Genomic DNA, 5,402 nt, shown 5'->3' on the forward strand with positions numbered 1-5,402 from the left:
TTCCCCCTGTTTTTCATACTTTAGCTAAAGTGTTCAGCTTTCAGAAGATTAATTATGATCTGTCTAGTGGATTTCTTTGGTCTCAACCTACTTGGAGTATATCAGCTTCTTTTTTTTTTTTTTCTTTTTTTTTTTTTTTTAATTTTTTTTTTTTTTTTGGGGGGGGACAGAGAGACAGAGCATGAACGGGGGAGGGGCAGAGAGAGAGGGAGACACAGAATCGGAAACAGGCTCCAGGCTCTGAGCCATCAGCCCAGAGCCTGACGCGGGGCTTGAACTCACGGGCCGCGAGATCGTGACCTGGCTGAAGTCGGACACTTAACCGACTGCGCCACCCAGGCGCCCCAAGAGTATATCAGCTTCTTGAACCCACAGGTTTCTAACTTTCACCAACTTTGGGGAGTTTTCAGCCATTATTTCTTTGAATACCTTTCAGCCCCACATTTCTCCTCTCCTAGGATTCTGATGACACAAATGTTAGCTCTTTTGTTATTGTCCCATGGGTCCCTTATCCTTTTTCTTTGTTGTTCGGATTGAGTAAATTTCATTGATCTGTCCTTAAATACCCTGATCTGATCTTTTGTCATTTCCATGCTACTACTGAGTTCATCCAAGTTTTAACTTTCATAGTAATTTCTCATTTCTATCATTTCCATGTGGTTCTTTCTCATAACTTCTATTTCTTTGCTCAGATTTTCCAATTCAAGAGAATTTGCAGTTGATTGTTGCAGCATTTTTATTATAACTGCTTTAAAATTCTTGTCAGATAAATCCTAACATCTGAATTATATCAGTATTGGTATCAGTTGATTGCCTTTTATTTACATTGTTGTTTTCCTGGTTTGGGGTATGATGAGTGATTTTCTATTGTATCCTGGACATTTAGGTCATTACGTTAGGGATCTTTTAATTCTATTTACATCTTCTATTTTAGCAGGTGGGAGTCCTGTTTAGGTGTAGTATATTGGTTCTTTTATGGGTTTTACTTCCAACAACCGTTGTTTCCTTCTTTTCTTTTTCTTTCTTTTCTTTCTTTCTTTTTCTTTTCTTTCTTTTTCTTTTCTTTCTTTTTTTCTTTCTTTTTCTTTTTTCTTCCTTCCCTTTCCTTTCTTTCTTTCCTTTTTTCCCTTCCTTCCTTCCTTCCTTCCTTCCTTCCTTCCTTCCTGTTTTTCTGACTTTTCTTTCCAGTTTTATGTTTTATTAACACAAAATATGACATGTACATAAGCTGTCTATTCATTTTCTTCTCTGAGCAGCCTCGCATTGGGGTTGGTGACTCCGATGGCCAGCTGGGCTCCTCTTTCCACAAGGACTTTGTGGTTCTTTGTGGTTCTTGATGCTGTAAACGATCTCTGCACAGTAAGGTTTGCTGCTCTTCAGTGGTACTTCCAGCTCCTTGGCATTGTAGACTAGGAACTTCCAGAAGCCACTGGGCAGCATGGACTTGGTTTTCTTGTCACTCCCATAACCAATGTTGGGCATCAAGATCTGGCCCTTGAATCTTCTGTGCACCCTATTGTCAGCGCCTCTGGGTTTCCACCATTTGCACTTAACTTTGACATATCAGTCTGACTGGTGCCAGATGAGCTTCTGGGTCCTCTTTTTCACGATCTTGGGCTTCCCCAGGGGTCTGAGGGCAGCCAGGATGCCGAGTAAGAGCTGGCTGCCACCTCCACAGGCAGCGCCGAGGAAGAGACGGCAGTTCGGTTTGTTTTTTGAGCCCTTGCAATACTATTCTGGTCTGCGTTGTTCTTTTGGTACAGCTGGGGTTCCTGCTCAATCCCTGCCGGTGTCTTCTGTGGTGTCAGAAGGTGCTTCCCTGGGTCGCATGGTGTTGCTGGGCCTTCTGCAGAGGGACAGGCAGGGAGACACAGGGCTTTGCAGCTGCTGTGAACAATTCGGGCCACCTGCTGGCACGCTGGTCTGAAACTAGGGCTGGGGTTCCCCGTAAGTCTCTACTGGGCTCCCCCTTTCTTGTCCTTTGGCTGAGAAAGCAAGCTTTCCACTTTTTTTTTCCTTCCTCCTCTTTCTGTTGGTGGCTCTGGGTTGCAGGCCCCTTCAGAGCTTAGTCCAGGGTATATGGGAAAGGAAAAGAAAACCCAGGGAGATTCACCACTTTGTTGTTCCTCGACTCTCAAGGGCCCAAGCCAGCCCACCATCTTCTTTCTAGCTTTCAAGGTTTCTAGCTATCATGGTTTTTAAGCTTTCAAGGTTTTTAGTCGTACTTAGAGAAGAGAAGGAAAAACTGATTCTGCACCATCTGGTTCTAAAACCACAAGCCTGCCTTTTAAAGGAAGCAGTGGTTGGAGACTGTATTCAAAGGGCAGGAAAAAATAAAATAAAGAAATTGACCCACATCAACTCCCCCAGTTGGTTCCTTGGTTCTGAACTGTATGACTCAAAATTGGGCCTTGTGCTTGGTCTGGTCTGTTGTCATTAAATAAGTCATCAAGGGCTATCATTTTGGTATGCATGATTCCGGGGACTGGTGGCACAAACGGTGTGACGCTGCGTAAGTGGATGTAAAACTGTGATGGGCTACGTGTCTTTATGTGCGTATTCAAGCACACAATGGTTTTAAAAGCACAATTGGCTAAGGTTTATCATAGCTGAGCACTGCCTGAAGGACGGATGGTTGTAACTTTCTTAAACCCCTCTCCTGCAGAGAGTGGAGGGGGTGGCAGGCATGGTTACAAATTACTGGATCAGGGATGGCAAACAGGATTAACTCATTTGCTAATTCTGCTGAATTGATGCCAGATACTTTGTCCTGAAAGATCCAAAAGCAGGGCTTAGACTTAGGGTCATGTTCCATGAGTTTGGTGTGCCGTGGATATAGGAATGGGCGGTGGCAGCACATATGCCTCACCCGTTTAACATCCCTGATCTAGAAAAGTCCTCCAGAGCTCACATTCTTCCTATAGACACAGGCAGGGCTTACCTGAGTTTGAAGGCCCAAGAGTGGAAAAAAAAAAAAAAAAAGCGATCTATCTTGAAGAGTATGTAATAAAGAGATTTCTTGGCGTGGGGGCCCAGAGCGATGGGCTTTTGCAAAGATTTTGCCCAGTGGTTCAGCACATAAATAGTTCTAGCTGGAATGAGACTTGGCCTGATATTTACACAAGTCCTACCAACATCTATTTGTAAACAAGTGCGTGTTTTGTCTTGTTTTGTTTTTTAGCAAGACTTTTCTGCTTTTTACAAAGAGTAGAAACACTTTCCAAATGACCTCTGACCCTGGGGCCCTACCTGTTCTACTCACAGACTCAGTAGCAGACAAACAGCTGTAGACACAGCTCATCTCAGGGGCCAGGAGGTGATTCGGACGGGAAATAAAGCAGGGATCACATTTCCATGCCTTGCTTCGTCATATACAGGAAGAGAATTATTACCATTTTATCTGACAGTTGTGTAAAAATACTAAGAAGCCAAAAACGCCTGTTGTGTAAATGAAATACAAAAAAAAAAAAAAAAGAAAAAAAGAAAAAAGAAAAGAAAGGAAAAAAGAAAAAGAAAAGAAGGCTTTAGGTGCTCAACCACTGTTCATATACTGGAGGAAAAACCACCAGAGGGGACTTGGCTAAGAGTTGGTTATTGTCTCTCAAGGGTCCTTTTGACCTCTGCGTTTTCTGCCTCGGTGCTGACTTTAGATCCTGGCTCTCCTGTGTAACGACACAACTTTGTACGTGTCATTCACACGTCAAGGGCCAGCTGCCTCCCTGCCCTGCTGCCTTGTGGAAGAGGTCAAGACTCCTAGCGCCTGGTCAGTGCAAAGAAGTCTGCGTCCTTTTGCTTTTTTCGAATGTGATCCTGGCAGGTGGACCTACCAGGTTAGTGAGCTACAAAGTTGCAAAGGTGTCTTTGTAGGAGAAGGCAAAAATGGAAATTTCGACATGGGCAGCAAATCTCAGGAGGGATAGAACCTGCAATGGGTAAGCAGCCTCCTCACAATCTTAACAGTTACACCCCCCCCCTGCATTTTGTTGTAAATTCTAGCTGGAAACACAGCCCTCACATATAAGTCAATTCTTTAATGGGTAGCCTCAATTATGGGACCACAAAAGGACGAGGCAGCAGAAGATACGGATTAATGACCATCTCTGGTAGGGAGACTTGAGTTCAAATCCTATGGCTCTGCCATTTCTTTAGAACTATGTGAGCTTGGACACGTTGCTGAAACTTTCTAGGCCTGTTTTCCTCATTCGGATAATGGGGTGATAGGCCCACGTCACAGGCTTGGTGTACGTGTCAAAGTAATGTATATAGCGGCCTTAGCATAGCTCCTGGCACAAAATCAAGACTTATACACACTGGCTATTAACAAGAAATCAAATTCTCTGAGCAGCTAAGATATATCACAAATCCTGTGACGTTGAGCACTTTTGCTCAAGGACAACCCATTAGGCCCGCACTGAATCTTTATACTTTGATTTTGACAGTCAGGACCGATCTGTCTTTGACAGGGGATATCATTTGGTTTCCCATGACCTAGCATGGCAAAAGCCTCTATAATCTGAAGGTGGGGGCAGAGGAGAAGCAGGGCAATTGTCAGGGACAAGAAGGACAAGTGATGGAACAGAACAGAGCAAAGCCAGGGCTCCATTCTAGGAATCTTGAGGGTATTTAGAAAAGGTACAAGCAGCCTTGTATTCCTCCCGAGTCCCTGAAAACACCACTGTGTCGTCCAATACCCCAGTGATTCATGACGACGGTGAAGTGTGCCTTAGGCTTCAGATAAAGTGTGTGCTCGATATTTAAGAAGGCAGAGAGCCAAGTTTTCCACTGCCAAGCAAACACTATCAGGGAGGTCAAAATCAACACGTTAGTGCTTGATGACAGGGGAGTCTCAGTTGCATGGAACATCTCGGTGGGCAAAACAACTCAATTCCCAACAAAGCTGAATAAATGAAGCGTCACTCTGTTTATAAAGCTTAAACATCTCTGGGGCACCTGGGTGGCTCAGCTGGTTAAGCAGCCGATGTCGGCTCAGGTCACGATCTCACGGTTGGTGGGTTCGAGCCCCGCGTCAGGCTCTGTGCTGATGGCTCGGAGCCTGGAGCCTGCTTTGGATTCTGTGTCTCCCTCTCTCTCTGCTCCTCCCCCACTCATGCTCTGTCTCTGTCTCTCAAAAACAAATAAACGTTAAGAAAAAAAAAAATTGTTGAAAGCTTAAACATCTCTGCAAATCGGCACTGCATAAATTCACCCCCGCCTCCCCCAAAAGACAGTGGCCACTTCACTTTGGTGCAAAGAATCAGGGTCAACTTGCCCATGACACTTTTAATGAATGAAATGTGTTCTTTTGTGATATGCCCCCTCTCAATTCGTGTTTTCCGCTCCGAAGGGGCGCAGTGAAAAACAGCAGACAAAATCCAGTAACAAACAAGACCTCACGCACGTAC

General features: G+C 44.5%; 1 pseudogene; it reads right to left on the bottom strand.

The window, feature by feature from the left end:
* Positions 1-1,137: 1,137 nt before the first annotated feature.
* Positions 1,138-3,301, bottom strand: LOC112853985 (large ribosomal subunit protein eL32 pseudogene; annotated as a pseudogene).
* Between the last annotated feature and the right edge of the window lie 2,101 nt (positions 3,302-5,402).

This window comes from Puma concolor, chromosome E1 (genome assembly GCF_028749965.1).
Source record: "Puma concolor isolate L17-30 chromosome E1, mPumCon1.1.hap2, whole genome shotgun sequence".
Lineage (NCBI taxonomy): Eukaryota > Metazoa > Chordata > Mammalia > Carnivora > Felidae > Puma > Puma concolor.